This window comes from Crocuta crocuta, unplaced genomic scaffold (genome assembly GCF_008692635.1).
Source record: "Crocuta crocuta isolate KB4526 unplaced genomic scaffold, BGI_CrCroc_1.0 scaffold337, whole genome shotgun sequence".
NCBI lineage: Eukaryota > Metazoa > Chordata > Mammalia > Carnivora > Hyaenidae > Crocuta > Crocuta crocuta.
Window position 1 is genome coordinate 1,503,060 of NW_027528873.1, and position 18,376 is coordinate 1,521,435.

Genomic DNA, 18,376 nt, shown 5'->3' on the forward strand with positions numbered 1-18,376 from the left:
CTCTCTCCTCTTCCCCCTCTTCCTACTGAATTCAGAGTACTCCTCATATACCACATCAAAGGAACATAATTTCCTCTACTTTTTTTTTTAATTTACATCCAAGTTAGTTAGCATATAGTGCAACAATGATTTCAAGAGTAGATTCCTTAATTAATGCCTCTTACCCATTTAGCCCACCGCCCAGACAACCCCTCCAGTAACCCTTTGTTTGTTCTCCATATTGAAGAGTCTCTTATGCTTTTGAGCCCCTCCCTGTTTTTATATTATCTTTGCTTCCCCTCCTTTATGTTCATCTGTTTTGTATCTTAAAGTCCTCATATGAGTGAAGTCATATGGTATTTGTCTTTCTCTGACTAATTTCGCTTAGCATAATGCCCTCTAGTTCCATCCATGTAACTGCATCCTCTACTTTTGTTGTTTTGTTGTTTTACAAAATGCAATTAGAATGCTCAAAATATTCCTTGATACCTACTACCCAAGAAAGAATCAGATTAAGACTGCTAGTATAGGGGCGCCTGGGTGGCTCAGTTGGTTAAGCATCCGACTTCAGCTCCGGTCATGATCACACGGTTCGTGGGTTCAAGCCCCATGTCGGGCTGGGTGCTGACGGCTAACTCAGAGCCTGGAGCCTGCTTCAGATTCTGTGTCTCCNAAGCAAATAAGCAGAGGGAAAAAATGGATATTCTCATTAAATACCATCATCTAACACATTTCATCAATTTTAAGATGAAGCAAAGTTTCTTTCAATTTGTAACACCTCTGATATCAAAATACATATTATAGTCACTCTGAGTCAGGCAGCAGGTATCATCTACAGGTCACTGTCAGTTCATGTGAACTTGATTCCAGCCTAATAAGACAATTACAACTTTAATATATTAGTATACAAACCATGTAAGGGCCATTTGAAGAAAAATAAATATCCTGGCTGTGGTCTTAAATCTCTGTTGATACCTTCTGGTAAAAGATCACTAAAACCAAGGTGCCTAGTTGCCTCGATAGGAAAAGCATGCCATTCTTAATCTCAGGGTCATGAGTTCAAGCCCCATAGTGGATGCAGAGATTACTTAAATAAAGAAAACTTTAAAAAATAATAATAACCAAAACCCTCAGAATGAGTGTCAGAGGCTTATAAAAATCTATCGCACTATACCCTTAGGATTGTTGCACACATGTTATACTTGAATTAAGAAAGAAAAAAAAAGTACAAATGAGGATAATATTATTTCTGCTTCAAAACCCCATGAAAGGGCACCTGAGTGGCTCAGGCAGTTAAATCTGACTCTTGATCTCAACTCGGGTCTTGATTTCAGGGTCATGAGTTCAAACCCTGCCTTGGACTCCGTGCTCGATGCAAAGCCTACTTTAAAAAAAAAAAAAAAAATCATGGGGGCGCCTGGGTGGCTCAGTCAAGTATCTGACTCTTGACTTTGGCTCAAGTCGTGATCTCATGGGTTTGTGAGTTTGAGCCCTGCATCAGGCTGTCTGCAATCAGCAAGGAATGTGCTCTGGATTCCCTGTCCACCGCTCTCTCTGCCCCTCCCCTGCTTGTGCTTGTGTGCGTGCGCTCTCTCTCTCACGCACACACACACAAACATAAAAAAAAATGCAAATTAAAACTATTCTGAAGGGCATCTGGCTGGCTATGTTGGCAGAGCCCATGACTCTTGATCTCAGTATCCTAACTCTGAGTCCCACGCTGGGCATAGAGCTTACTTACAAATAAGTACAGAAAGAGTGAGAGAAATAAAACTACCCTGAGACATCATTTTCCATCTATCATTTTAGCAAAACTCCCTGTTTGCCAAGGTACTTTCCTGGCATGGCTGGATGTGTTATCCACCATAACAACAACAAAATGATAATTATGTGAATTATGTGAAAGATGTAGTAACTAGCACTGCAGTGGTAAATATTTTGCAGTATATACATGTGTCAAATCAACACATTGTACACCTTAAACTTATGTAATGTTATATGTCAATTTAATCTCAATAAAGCTTGGTGGGGAGAAATACACATTCCTTATAATCCCTTATAATCAGTGGGAGAGTCTGGGTATTTTGGCAATATCTATCAAAATTACAAAGATATATGGCCTTTGGTTGGTAATATCACATCTGAATTTTTAATCCATTAATTATACACTTGCGCATGGGCAAAATGACATGTACAAGGTAATTCACTGCAACACTGTTACAATAATAAAACTGGAACAACTGAAATGTCTACCAAGAGAGAACTGGCTAAATAAATGATCCAAAAGGAAACCATACAAATTAAAAAACAAAACTGTACTCTTTGAAAAGAACTTCTATAAAGATTTCCATTGTTAAGAAACACAATGTGTAAAGGGAAGCATGGGAAGACCAATTTGTAAAACAATACGTATAAAATGCTGGCTTTGGAACTGGTGGGTTTTGGAGGGTAAAGACAGAAAGAAATAAGCATCTGTGTTTTTATTAATATAAAGAAACTCTAGAAGGATACATAAACTAATAAATAGTTTCCTGGGTGGGGTAAGTATATTGGAGGAATGAGTGAACAGGAACAGGGTGGCTGAGGGCTAGGGGTGGGAAAGTTTACATTGCTTAACTTTTTTAAGTTTAAAAAGTTTTCAATCCCATGGAATCCATTACTACTAAATAGATCAGTAAATTAATAAGCCAAAATAGGGTCCAGATACTATCAATATACACACATGGTGACAGGAACTTTTTTTTTTTTAACCGTCTATAACCAAGACCCCAGCAATGCCCATCTATCTCACTGAAGTCTGTAGTGTGAACATGTCCATTTGGCTTAAGTCATCACCCCATGATCTCTAACACTAGTCTTCTAGAGAAAAGATATTTTCTCTATAATTCTATTTTCCTTCTCTTAGGTTCAGGGTCAACCCCTTCTCTCTTAGTATTTCTGATGTGTGTGTGTGTGTATACACATGTATACTATTTCTCCAGTCTCTTCAGAACAAAAGCCTCACCTAAGGATTCTCATTCTTGTCTATGAGTCCACAGGTTAGACTTTTCTACTCAACAGCAATTCACACTAACAACCAAGCTATAGTCTAATAAATAAGGGAACCTACAAACTGAAGGCATCCAAAGTTTGCCAACCAATAATATATCTCCTCTTTAAACTAAAACAATGAGATAACCCATATCCTGAATTATCTTCCATAATGAATTTATCATCCAACTCTCATTTACTTAAAATGCAAAACAGTATGGTATCTATGCAAATGCTGCTCATTCCAGCACCCTGACCATTAGGCCAACTCCTATGCACCTACACCAATTAAAGTGACTTGTTCTCTAGAGCTTTTCCTAATCCCTCAAGACTCACTCCCATCCACGGGATCCTGCGGTGACCTGTGTGTATCTCATTTATCACAGTGCATTACAAATAGTCATTTGCTTATTTTCCCTTCTGGACTGTGGATCCTTCAGGAAAAGGAAACAGTCATACTCATATTTATAACCCAATTACTCAGCAAACTGCCTTTACAAATGGCAGATAATCAAAAATGTTCACTGACTGGATTAAAGAAACTACACATGTATGCAAAAATTGTAAACGTGGCTGAAATCCCACTTAATGTTCTCTTAGTCCCAAAGGTATTTCTACTTCATTCGGTCCCTGCTTTGAAGGAAACAACTCCAATAACACTTTTCCTTACTGAAATCTATTAATATCCTAGATTAATATAAAACAACTGAAAATATTATCTCAATCACTTCAAGAATGTTACATAAAACTATGTTAAAATGATCTATTAACAGATAATAAACAGTTGGTGGAGTGCTAAACTTTTTTTTTTTTTAATATTTTCATTTATTTCTAGGAGAGAGAGAGAGACAGCGTGAGCAGGGGAGGGTCAGAGAGAGAGGGAGTCACAGACTCTGAAACAGCCTCCAGGCTCTGAGCGGACAGTCAGCACAGAGCCCGACGCAGGGCTCAAACCTACGAACTGCGAGATCATGACCTAAGCGAAAGTCGGACGCTTAACCGACTAAGCCACCCAGGCACCCCTGGAGTGCTAAACTTTTATGACCATTTTTCATGTTTTGTTTTTAAGAAATTATGATATAATGACAACAAAAAATAAGGATATATAGTATCTTCTAAGAAATTAGATAGGATTAAAGGGATCAGGTATTTCTCTACATTGTGTCTTTTTTTTTTTAATTTTTAATGTTTGTATTCATTTCTGAGAGAGAGAGAGACAGCGTGAGCCGGGGAGGGTCTGAGAGAGGGAGACACAATCTGAAGCAGGCTCCAGGCTCTGAGCTAGCTGTAAGCACAGAGCCCGAAGCAGGGCTTGAATCCATGAACCGTGAGATCATGACCTGAGCCAAAGTCGGACATTCAACCAACTGAGCCACCCAGGTGCCCCCTCTACATTGTGTCTTAAATACTAACTTATACAAGCTTTCCCATATGAACTGTCCCCAGTGGCCTGATGAAAAGAAAGCAGAGAACAAAATAATCAACTATTCATATATATCCAAGAACCATATGGCAGATGTCTATAATCCAGAATGAGTTTCCAAATTTTATCAAATAATGGTAAAAACTAGGAACTAGAGACAAAAACAAATTTTAAGGATGCCTACTAAAAACTTCCTGGTTAACCAGGAAGCTATCCTCCAAATCCAGGAATTCAGCTAGAGCTTTCTATTTTCTGTTAGAGAATGTTAAGGAACAGAAGACCGAACTAGGAAATACATGGCTATATACTGATCCATGGATACACACATTTATATTTATTTCTGCGTCTGCCTATCTAAAAAGACTAGTAATTCATACTGATATCTCAAATTCCAATCCAACAGCACAATGTCATTCAATCCATATTTACAATTCCTCTTTTTAATTTTTTCTGTTTATTTTTTCTTGAGAGAGAGAGAGGCAGAGTAAGAGCAGGGGAGGGTCAGAGAGAGAGGGAGACAAACTGAAACAGGCTCCAGGCTCTGAGCTGTCAGTACAGAGCCCAACAGGGGGCTCAAACCCACAAACTGAGATTACGGCCTAAGCCAAAATCAGGCACTTAGCCAAATGAGCCACCCAAGGCACCCCTACAATTCCCTTTACCACAGTGGTAAGTCTAACTCTTTATCTTCAACACACTGGTAAACACATTCCATCCTAAAATATATAAAGTAGTTATGGAATTCTTAATTCAAAGCACTATGCAAAACAATTCTACTAACAAGAGTTCAGTATTTGCTTACAGATTTTTTTGTTTTGAGCTTGTGGTCTATAGTTAAAATCCTGTGTAGTTAAGTTTATTATCCCTTTGAATATGGTTGTTATTTACTAGAAATCCAGTTAGGTTCAGTTGTTTATGCTGTTATTTCACTTGGGCTTTTTTCTTTCCATATTGATAGATTTCATGTATTTGTTTTTAATTATGTTAAACATTCGTATGGTTCTAAAAGTCAGACTTACACAAAAAGATACACTCACAAAAGCATCCCTCTCTACTTCCATTCTCATCCCCTTCATCCTTTCCATACTGGGTTCCACCCAAATCCTGTGAAACCAATCTCATTAGTTTCTGGCTTTTCCTTCTTGTATTTATTTTGGCACCAATGTGCAAATACATACTTATATTCATGTTTCCCTCTTTTCTTACATAAAAGGCTAACACATTATAGTTATTCTTTTGTACTTTTTTTCATTAACAGTATGCCCTGGAAATGACCTTATCAGTTCACAGAGATCTTTCTCATTCTTTTCTTACAAGTGCACTGTACTCCACTGTGTGGATGTACCATTGTTTACGGGTATTTATATTCTTTTCAATATTTTCACAATGCAAAACTGTAAACTATTGATATCCTCCTGTTCTGCCACCCCTCAAGCACCATCTCAGACACAAACAAAAACAAATAAAAAAACTGGCTCTACTCTAAAACATACCAAACTCAACATTTCCATTGTTGCTGACACAGTCCCTAAGTAGTCATCAGTAGTTCATGGCTGTTTTGCTCCAACACCCTCCTAATCAGTCTCTCTGCCTCTACTCTAGCCTCTCTACAATTCATCTGTGCCAGAGCAATCCAAAACATACTTCACAGACCATGAATCCAGTAACTCCAATTCTTTGCTTAAAACCTTCCAAAAACATCCCTTTGCAACCCTACCTGAGTTGCACCTTAACCTGCAGAGACTGTATGATCTGATATCCGTCAACCTCTGACCTCATCTTCCACTCTCTTCCTCATTCACTACTCTTTAGCCACACTGGTTTGTTTTCTGTTCTCCCGTAATTTGTTCCTTAATTTGTGCTTTTATACTTGCTGTGCTTTCAGCTTCATATATTCTGCCACAGGTTATCTGCCATCTTCTAACATTCATGTCTCAACCAAAAGTTACCTCTTCTAAGAGGCTTTCTGTGTACTGCCACAGTTAAGCTATAAGCTGGGTCATTTTAAACAACTTTATCACCTTCATAATTCTTGTTAGTACTTATAATTCTCATTTATTATTTACATGTTTGTTTCTTCCACTGGAAAAGAAGGAAAGATAGATTTTAAAATTTTTTTAAGGTTTATTTGTTTATTTTGAGAGAAACAGAGCATGACAGGGAGAGGGAGGCGGGGGACTCAAACAGGCTCCAGAGTCCATGCGGAGGCCCATAAGTGAGGCCCATACTCACAAAACTGTGAGATCATGACGTGAGCCAAAATCTTCAGACACTTAACCCACTGGGCCACCCAGGCACCCCTAAGATTTTAAGTAATCTCCACACCCAAGGTGGGGTTCGAACTCATGACCCAGAGATCAAAAGTTGAACACTCCACTGACTGAGCCACCCAACACCCAGGAAAGATAGTTTTTAATCCATACAACTTTAACTTTATTAATTTTTAAACTATCTCTAAGTCTGAAATTATTTCAAATAATTCTCCATGGAAGTGCCTATTCTGGCACTATTAAATACTTTTGTGAATGGCCTCTTAGCATTGTTTTCAAGGTTCATCCGTGTTGGAGCATGTTTAAACAGAATTGAACTCCTTTTAAAGACTGAATACTACTCCACTGTATGGATGAACTGCACATCATTATGCATTCATCAGGTAAAGGACATTTTGGGTTGTTTCTACTTTTTGGCTATCGTGAATAATGCTGCTTTGAACATTCATGTACAAGTCTTGGTATGGACATGTGTTTCAATTCTCTTGAATATATACCTACAAATAGAACTGCTGGGTCATATGGTAATCCTATACTTAACTTTTTGAGAAATTGATAAACTATTTTCCCAAAGTGGCTACACTATTTCACTATCCAACCAGCAAGGTATGCAGGTTCTAACTCTACATGTAATACTTGTTATTGTCCATCTTCTCATTATAGCCATCCTAGTGGTGTAAAAAGTAGTGTCTCATTACATTTTGACTTGCATTTCCTTAATGACTAATGACATTGAGCAATTGCTCATGTGCTTATTAGCCATTTGTATAACCTCCTTAGAAAAATTTTATTCAAACTCTTTACCAAATTTTAAATTAGATTATTTGAAGTTGTATTATTGAGTTGTAAAAGTGTTATTTATATATATTCCTTATCAGATATATCCTTTGCTAATATTTTTTCACTGTCCCTCTATTTGAATAAGGATCCGAGTTTTCCTATCAACTTAATCACCTGGTTCATAAGACCTCTATCACTATTAGCTTATAACCATAACTAGCATATTAAAAACAATTTATAAAAATGCGGTATCACTGACAATGATTGCTTGAAACCTACATTTTATAGGAAATACAAAACTTCATTTAGGTAGTATTAGGACTCAGAAGTCACAAATTACTAATATGTTGTCAATGCTAAGTAGTAGTGTCCAGAATATTCTTTTTACATATAAAATACTCATAGCCAATTTAACAAATCACACAAAATCAAAACTACAATCTTCTAACCTCTTTATATTTAAAAATACATATATAGTAAAATAGCTTTTTAGAGTACTTCACATGTAAGGATAGAAATGAACACATTTTAGAAACTTACTATTTATAACTAAAGGAGCAGGAACAAACTTCTCAAACCTACAAACAAGACATTCGGTGATCCGCCTTTTCCTGCCTATCTTCTGCAACTCCCTCCCACTTTACATCCCAATTGGAAATTATTTAAACACTTGTAATTGATCCCTGGTATCACCTCCTACAGGAAAATCCTTCCTTGACCACCTTGCTCCTGAGGACTAGTTTAACATTTTCTATTCCAGTGGTTCTCAAACTTTTTGGTTTCAAGTCCCCTTCACACTCTTAAAAATTATCAAGGACTCAGGGACACCAGGCCGGTTCAGTCAGAGGAACATGTGACTCTTGATCATTCAAGCCTCTCATTAGGTATAGAGATTACTTTTAAAAAAGAATCTTAAAAATAAAAGTATCGAGAGGCACCTGGGTGGCTCAGTCAGTTGAGCGTCCAACTTCAGCTCAGGTCGATCTAAGAGATCATGAGTTTGAGCCCACGTCGGGCTCTGTGCTGGTAGCTCAGACCTTGAAGCCTGCTTCAGATTCTGTGTCTCCCTCTCTCTCTGTTCTCCCCCGCTCACACTCTGAATCTCTATCAAAAATAAACATTAAAAATTTTTTTAGTTATCAAGTACTGAAAAGCTCTTGTTCATTTAAATTATATCAATATTTGCTGAATATGAAGTTTAAAATAAGGATTTTAAAATAATTACCATGTAAAAATTAATAGATCTATTAAATGTTTACTTAAAACATTTTAAACACATTTTAATTTTAGAAACCATATTTATCAAAACAAAACTTTTAGTAAGAAGAGTAATACTGCTTTGTATTTCTGCAAATCTCAAATGTCTGGCTTAATAGAAGACAGCTAGATTCTCATCTCTGCTTCTGTATTCAATGTATTGGGATATCACAAGTTACATTGCCTCTGGAAAACTCCAACATATATTTGTAAGTAAATGACAGCAAAAAAGCAAATAATGTCTTAAGTTATGAAAACAGATTTGACCGTACAGACCCCTGTGAGCTCAGGTATCACTACAGCCCCCATACTTTGAGAACCACTGCTCCATTCTGAGCTCCCACAATTCTCTGGATTGGCTCTATCACTTGCACTTACCACACATCAGAATTATCTGTTCATCTGTCTGTCTCACCTAAAGTTCCTTAAAGCCATGAACCATGAGCCTTTGACTTTGCATCTCCAGTGCCTCACACAGCATATACCATATATCCTCTCAATAAACACTCCATGAATAAATACAATTATATAGGAAATATGTAATATATAGGAAAATACTTACACACCTTAATATTAAAAGGTGTATGTGAATAAAGCAGATTTTTCCATGACCAGTTCTTTAGCTAACAGAAATGCATAAAAGAAAAATCTTACATTTCTAACAATTCCAGAAGTTAGAATAAAGGATACATTCAGACTTGGTCTGACCACACTAGATTAGACCTTTTCAAAGTTCAGCCCTGAGGGAGCAAGGAAAGCAGATCCTCAAAAGTATCTTAGACCCTAAACAAACAAACACTGCTCCAGTCTTCTGACTAAAAATATCCACCTCTGTAACAAGACAATTTAACCACTGTTTGGGGCGCCTGGGTGGCTCAGTCGGTTAAGCGTCCAACTTTGGCTCAGGTCATGATCTCGCGGTTCGTGGGTTCGAGCCCCGCGTTGGGCTCTGTGCTGACAGCTCAGAGCCTGGAGCCTGTTTCAGATTCTGTGTCTCCCTCTCCCTCTGACCCTCCCCTGCTCACGCTGTCTCTCTCTCAGAAATAAATAAAACATTAAAAAAAAAAATGGGTGGGGAGGAATGTTGGTATCAAGGTAGGGAGAGTGTCAGTGACTGATGACTAAGACTCAAACAGGTATTCTCAGCTTATGAATTTCCTGAAATTTTGTCAATCAAATTAGAATACGAAAAAATATATTTTCCTGTCTTTATCTGCACTGATTTTCAAATCAATGCCACCTTACATTTTTATGAATGAATGAACATCATCCTCCCAGAGCGCCTGGGTGGCTCAGTCAGTTGATCAGCCAACTGACTCTTGATTTCAGCTCAGGTCATGATACCAGGGTCATAGAATCGAGCCATGTCGGGCAAGCATGGAACCTGCTTAAGGTTCGTTCTCTCTCTCTCTCTCTCTCTCTCCCAATCAGATTAAATACCAACATCATAACATTATTGAAGACAGGACACATATGTGTATCCCTCACTTACACCTAGCCCAGTAACTTGATACTCAACCAATATGTCTAGGTTTGTCCATTAATTGGATATATGAAGAAGTAGTTGCACCAAGGAAACAGAGATCTCTTTCCAGTAAGAACTAGGATGGGGTTGGAATGGGATGTCACACTAAGCAAGAAGAAGAAAAAAACTCTTGCAACAAACATCAGGAGTGATGGGGAAATTCAATGCAGAGCTAGAAGAGCCTGGGGCTCCAGGGGAACAGCCTGCACACCCTAGAGTGATGGCCTCCTTCCCTAGGTCTATACTCTATAAAATGAAGCTCTAAAATGAGAGGCTCTTGGCCACCCTTTTCAGTTAGTCTTTGTAGCTTGCATGCCCAAGAAAGCCCCAACCCTTGGCAGAACAAATCTGACATTCCAAAGGTCTGAATTTTGACTAGAGTCAGCTCACTAGTATTCCATACACTGGTAAAACATTCATTTACTGTTAAATCACTTACAACAAACAGATTAGGAATGTTACCACTTTTTCTAGATAAGGAAATAGGAACAGAAGTAACCTGACAAATTATTTGACCTCTTCCGGAGAAAAAGCCATGTAGTATTTTAGAAAATAATAGTCATCAAAATAATTTCCTAGCTTCTATTATAAAATTTTATAAAAGCAGAACTCTTATGGGGCGCCTGGGTGGCTTAGTCGGTTGAGCGTCCGACTTTCGCTTAGGTCATGATCTCGCGGTTAGTGGGTTCGAGCCCCACGTCGGGCTCTGTGCTGACTGCCAGCTCAGAGCCTGGAGCCTGTTTCGGAGTCTGTGTCTCCCTCTCTCTGACCCTCCCCTGCTCGCGCTGTCTCTCTCTCTCTCTCTCCTAGAAATAAATATTAAAAAAAAAAAAGCAGAACTCTTATTAAACTTTTAGTAGTTAAAATCACAAAATATTTGAGACACCTGGATGGCTCAGCTGGTTAAGTGTCCAACCTCAGTTCCGGTCATGATCTCATAGTTTGTGAGTTCAAGCCCCGCATCTGGCTCTGGGCTGACAGCTCACAGCCTGGAGCCTGCTTCCAACTCTGTGTCTCCCTCTCTCTCTGCCCCTCTTCCACTCATGCATGCTCTGTCTCTTTCTCTCAAAAATAAAGTTTTTAAAAATATATTTTCCAAAAAATCACAAAATATTTTTTGCATTAGCAATACACTGTAAATACAGAACCAGTACAAAGACATTCACTTTGGCATAACCTTAAAATACTGTTTATAGAACCATAAAATGGTTTAGAAAATAAGTATTTCTAAGACTGGTGGCCTAATTCAAATCTGACGCTGGGGCAACTTACAAGTACAACTCATTACTTATAAAGTTGTTTGAGCCAGAATAGGAAGTAAAAAGTCATGGGCATACTATCTAGAAGAGAAAACAAGCACACTAACACAAAAAAAAAACTATTAAATAACAGCACAAGTCAAGATCAGAACTCATATTTAGTGATTCCGTTTGATCAGAGGATAAAATCATAGGGGCCCTGACTTTGTGGCTTCCCATTACCCACTGCCTCCAGCTTGTACACAGCCATCCAGCCATCTCCATCCTGGAATTCTCTTGGTGAAACCTGAAATGTTCCCTACAGTCTAAAATGTAATCCCTGTGGGGGCACCTAGCTGGCTCAAAGAACATGTGACTATTAAATTGCAATTATGAGTTCAAGCCCCAAATTGGGTGCAGAGATTACTTTAAAATAAAATTAAAAAAAAAAAAAAAAGGTAATCCCTCTGCCTGGCAGTCAAATGTAAACAATGAATTAGCAAGGTCAAGTTGTAGCTCCAGCTAATTCATTATTTGTCTAACCTTCAGAAAATTCCCTTTTAACTTCCATTTTCTTATTTGTAAAGCAGGGCGTTAAACTATATGATCGTTAACTCCATTTCAGCTATAAACTGCACTTGGTTGAGTCACTCATACCTTGAAACTCCTCGGTTTTTGCTCTAGTCAAACAACTCTCCAAGCTTCTTCCTACAAGGTCCCACACGGCCCCTGCCTCCCTGTTGAATTCATCCTACACATCTGTTATCCTATACATCTGTCCCTCACTCTCTCCTCTAAAGCTATATACAGCCTCCTTTCAGTTACCCCAAGATGCCAGCCTCTCGCCCACCATGAGTCTCCCCATGCACAGCACCACCATATCCCACCTATTCTAGGGTGCTCATCATGTCAGACCCAATGCTCCCTTTTAAAAAATAACAAATATTTTGTAACATCTTTACCACACTGAAGTAAAATGTATAGATAATGCAAAGGAAACATAATTTTAAATAATTACATACATTTTTTACATAGAATACTGTCTTATAAAGGAGAAATAAAGGAACATAATTTGGTACAAAATAATACATATGCTAGGGGCACCTGAGTGGCTCAGTTCGTTAAGCGTCAGGCTCTTGATTTTGCCTCAGATCTTAAGCTCATGGTTCTTTGAGAGTTCAAACCCAGCAATGGGATCCATGCTGTCAACGTGTGGAGCTACTTGAGATTCTCTTTCTCCCTCCCTCTTTGCCCCTCCCCTGCTAGCTCACATGCCCTGATTCTCAAAAGTAAATAAACTTTAAAAAAAAAGTATATATATATATATATGTAACACACACACACACACACACAAATAGCAAATACCCTGTTATAATTATATTAGAAGGGAGTGGAGCAGCATAATACTATGTTTTTCATAACAAACCTTGGAGACTACTTGACCATTCAAAATGAACACATGAGGGGCACCTGGGTGGCTCAGCTGGTTAAGCGTCCGACTTTGGCTCAGGTCATGATCTCATGTTTTGTGGGTTCAAGTCCCGCATCGGGCTCTGTGCTGACAGCTAGCTCAGAGCCTGGAGCCTGTTTTGGACTCTGTGTCTCCCTCTCTCTCTGACCTTCCCTCTTCACACTGTCTCTGTCTCTGTCTCTCTCTCTCTCTCAGAAATAAATAAAACATTTTTAAAAATTCAAAATGAACATATGAAAGTATAAGCCTGATTTATAAAAACAACAAAACTAGGAATCAAGAAACCTGAGTGCCAATAACAATTCTGCCAGTAATAAGCCTAAAAACATTCTTAAGTCTTTTTTTTTTTTTAAGTTTTTATTTAAGTAATCTCTACACCCAGCCTGGGGCTGGAACTCAGAACCTTGAGATCAAGAGTTATATGTTCTTCTGACTGACCCAGCCAGGCGCTCCCACCGCCTCTTTTCTTTTTTCTTTTTTTTTTTTTTTTTTAATGTCGCTTCACCTGTACGGCCTTGAATGAAGCCCCAGCCTGGATGAAGAGTGCACACACTGCTGGCACAGTCACTGGGTGGTGATCAAGCAGGTGGAACTCCAAACTTACTTCAACCAGAACAGCAGCTCAACTAGGATTTTTTGTTTATATACTGCAGTTAGCATAGGTTTATATAAGGCTTCTGTGTATGATAAAAAGGACTGTGGCAGTTTCCTATAAAACTAAACATGTAATTACCAGACAACTCAGTAATTGCACTCTTGGGCATTTATCACAGAAAAGGGAAATATTTTGTTTGCACAAAAAATAAATGGTCATACTTGCTTTATTTGTAACAGCCCAAACTGAAAACAATCCAAATCCAATCTAAACAATTCAAAAAATGCAGCCAATTGGAGACAAAAAACAAACAAAACACTTCAGGAGCCAACCTCTGTCTAAATGACAACACATAAGAGTTAAATGTCCACTTAAGCTTCATAGGTTAACTGAGAAATCATTCTTTTAAAATATATGCACGGCAAAATACTTGAGATTAAAGAAAGGCAACGCAAGGTGTTCTGTGAAAACTCTGTGGGAGACTAGTCTGGACTGGGTTTCAGGATAGAAGTGCTCTGAATAAGAAACTCTCTTCTCTAACACTCCAATTCTACATCTAATTACCTTTGTCCTTAATTTAGATTCAAGTGTAGATATTATACACAGTATTAGCTCAAAGGAATGGAAGATACGAGAGTTTAAGAAGAAACATGAAAAGTAAAATCTAGACGTAATTTCCAAATTTTGCTTAATCTATCCCATAGTTTCAAGCTCCTTTAAAATTCTTGCTTGGGGTGCCTGGTGGCTCAGTCAGTTAAGTGTTCAACTTCAGGTCATGATCTCAGTTTCTGAGTTCAAGCCCCACATGGGGCTGTGCTGACAGCTAGGAGACTGGAGCCTGCTTCGGATCCCGTGTCTCATTCTCTCTCTGCCTCTCTCCAACTCGTGCTCTGTTAGTCTCTCAAAACTAAATAAATGTAAAAAAAACTTTTTATAAAGATCTTTAAAAAATAAATTACAAAAAATAAATAAATAAAATTCTTGCCAAGGATAGTAACAGCTAAATTCACTTTGTTTTCTTTTAATGTTTGCTGTTGTTGTTGTTTGTTGTTGTTGTTTAAGAGAGAGCAAGTACACACATGTGAGTGAGGGAGGGGCAGAGAAGAGAGAAACGGAGGGAGAGATTCCCAAGCAGGCACCACACTGTCAGAGCAGTCTGACACAGGACTGTGAAATCATGACCTGAGCCAATAAAGAGTCAGACATTTAACCAACTGACCTACCCAGGTACCAGTAAACTCACTTTAAAATTTACATCATTTCCCTCTCTCTAACAAGACTTTTACAGTTTAATGAATATGTAGCAAAAGGTTAACAACCAGATGAAATACAGAAAGAAGACCTAGGACATGGTTATTTCTGATTAACAACCATAAAACTTAGCAAATTACATTTTATTAATTAAATTTAAAGAAAATAGACGTATTCACCAAAAAAAAGTATTGATATATATTACACTATGTATGATCCATAAAAACATTATGCTAAGTAAAAGAAGCCAATCACAAAAGACTGCATTAACAGGCAAATATGTCAAATATATATATGTGTATTTTAATTTTTAGTTTTCAAAAAAATTTTAAGTAAACTCTATGCCCAACATGGGGCTTATACTCATTCCATGAACTCATCCCATGAACATGGGGCTTGAACTCAGGAGCCCCATTTTCTTTATATATTTTGCATATTAACCTCTTATCAGATAGGTCTTTTGCAGGTATCTTTACCCATTCTTTAGGTTATCCTATTTGTTTTGTTGATGGTTTCCTTTGCTGTGCAAAAACTTTTTAGTTTGATGTAGTCACAGTAGTTTATTTTTGCTTTTGTTTCCCTTGTCTGGAGAGACAGATCTAGAAAAATATTGCCAAGGTTGATGTCCAAGAGATTACTACTTATGTTTAGTTTTATGGTTTCAGGTCACACATTTAGGTCCTTAATCCATTTTGAGTTCATTTTTGTGTACGGTATAAGAAAATGGCTCAGTTTCATTCTTTTGCATGTAGCTGTCCAGTTTTCCCAGCACCATTCATTGAAGAGAGTATCTTTTCCCCATTGTATATGGGGGAAAAACTGAGAGCTTTCCCCCTGAAATCAGGAACACAACAGGGATATCCACCCTCACCACTGTTGTTTAACAGAGTGCTGAAAGTCTTAGCATCAGCCATCAGACAACAAAAGGAAATAAAAGGCATCAGAATTGGCAAAGAAGTCAAACGTTCACTTTTCCCAGATGACAAGATACTCTACATAGAAAACCCGACAGACTCCACCAGAAGCCTACTAGAACTGATCCAGGAGTTCAGCAAAGTTGCAGGGTACAAAGTCAACGTACAGAAATCAGTTGCATTTTTATACACCAACAATGAAGCAACAGAAAGAGAAATCAAGAAACTGATCCTATTCACAATTGCACACAAAACCATAAAATACCTAGGAATAAACCTAACCAAAAATATAGGATATCTGTAGGATAAAAACTATAGAAAACTTATGAAGGAAATTGAAGAAGACACAAAGAAATGGAAAAACATTCCATTCTCATGGATTGGAAATATATATACGTATATAAAGAAGTTTTACAACTCAACGCCAAAAAACAAACAATCTGATTAAACAATGTACAGAGAGAGGTACCTGGCTGTCTCAGTCGGTAGAGCATGAGACTCTTAGTCTCAGGGTTGTGAGTTCAAGTTCCACTTTTTAGGTGCAGAGATTACTTAAGAATAAAATCTTGAGGCGCCTGGGTAGCTGAGTGGGTTAAACATCTGACTTGAGCTCAGGTCATGATCTCACGACTACTGAGTTCTCATCGGGCTCTTTGCTGACAGCTGAGCCTGGAGCTTGGTTCAGATTCTGTGTCTCCCTCTCTCTCTCTGCCCCTCCCTCACTCACACTCTGTCTTACTCCCTCTCAAAAATAAAAAATAAATATTAAAAAAATTTTTAAATAAAATCTTAAATACAGGTTTAAAATNCAATCCTTACAGATTTTGGATACTAGCCCTTTATCTGATATGTCATTTGAAGCTATCTTTTCCCATTCCATCGGTTGCCAGTCGCCTATTAGTTTTATTGATTGTTTCCTTTGCAGTGCAGAAGCTTTTTTTATCTTGATGAGGTCCCAATAGTTCATTTTTGCTCTTGATTCCCTTGCCTTTGGGGATGTGTCAAGAAAGAAATTGCTGCGGCTGAGGTCAAGGAGGTTGTTTCCTGCTTTCTCCTCTAGGGTTTTGATGGTTTCCTGTCTCTGCAGGTCCTTCATCCACTTTGAGTTTATTTCTGTGTATGGAGTAAGAAAATGATGATCTAGTTTCATTCTTCTGCATGTTGTTGTCCAGTTCTCCCAGCACCATCTGTTAAAGAGGCTATCTTTTTTCCATTGGAGACTCTTTCCGTCTTTGTCAAAGATTAGTCGGCCATACATTTGTGGATCCAATTCTGAGTTCTCTGTTCTATTCCATTGGTCTATGTGTCTGTTTTTGTGCCAATACCATACTGTCTTGACGATGACAGCTTTGTGGTAGAGGCTAAAGTCTGGGATGGTGATGCCTCCCATTTTGGCTTTCTTCTTCAATAGTACTTTGTCTATTCGGGGTCTTTTGTGGTTCCATACAAATTTTAGGACAGTTTGTTCTAGTTTTCAGAAGAATGCTGGTGCAATTTTGATTGGGATTGCACTGAATGTGTAAATTGCTTTGGGTGGTAATGACATTTTAACTATACTTATTCTTCCAATCCATGAGCATGGAATGTTTTTCCATTTATTTGTGTCTTATTCAATTTCCTTCATAAGTTTTCTACAGTTTTCATCATACAGATCTCTTACATCTTTGGTTAGGCTTATTCCTAGGTATTTTATGGTGTTTTGTGCAATTGTGAATGGGATCAGTTTCCTGATTTCTCTTTCTGTTGCTTCATTGTTGGTGTATAAAAATGCAACCGATTTCTGTACGTTGATTTTGTACCCTGCAACTTGGCTGAATTCATGGATCAGTTCTAGTAAGCTTCTGGTGGAGTCTGTCAGGTTTTCTATGTAGAGTATCAGTCGTCTGCAAAAAGTGAGTTTGACTTCTTCTATGCCAATTCTGATGCCTTTTATTTCCTTTTGTTGTCTGATGGCTGATGTTAAGACTTTCAGCACTCTGTTAAACAACAGTGGTGAGGGCGGACATCCCTGTTGTGTTCCTGATTTCAGGGGGAAAGCTCTCAGTCGTTCCCCGTTGAGGATGATGTTAGCTGAGGGCTTCTCATAGATGGCTTTTATGATGTTTAAGTAAGTTCCTTCTATCCTGACTTTCTCAAGGGTCTTGATTAAGAAGGGATGCTGTATCTTGTCAAATGCTTTTTCTGCATCTATTGACAGGATCATATGGTTTTTATCTTTTCTTTTGCTAATGTGATGTATCACATTGATTGATTCACAAATATTGAACCAGCCCTGTAACCCAGGAATGAATCCCACTTGATCATGGTGAATAATTCTTTTTATGTGCTGCTGCATTCAATTTGCAAGTATCTTGTTGAGGATTTTTATATCCGTATTCATCAAGAATATTGGTCTGTAGTTCTCTTTTTTTGCTGGGTCTCTCTCTGGCTTGGGAATCAAAGTGATGCTGGCTTCATATAATGAGCCCAGAAATTTTCCTTCGATTTCTATTTTTTGGAATAGCTTGAGAAGAATGGGTATTAATTCTGTTTTAAATGTTTGGTAGAATTCCCCACGGAAGCCATCTGGCCCCGGGCTCTTATTTGTTGGGAGATTTTTGATAACTGATTCGATTTCTTCACTCGTTATGGGTCTGTTCAGGT

General features: G+C 38.1%; 1 protein-coding gene across 1 annotated transcript in view; it reads right to left on the bottom strand.

Annotated features, from left to right (window-relative positions):
- Positions 1-18,376, bottom strand: part of PIK3CB (phosphatidylinositol-4,5-bisphosphate 3-kinase catalytic subunit beta) — a 161,740-nt gene that overhangs the window by 127,616 nt on the left and 15,748 nt on the right. The window lies entirely within an intron of this gene.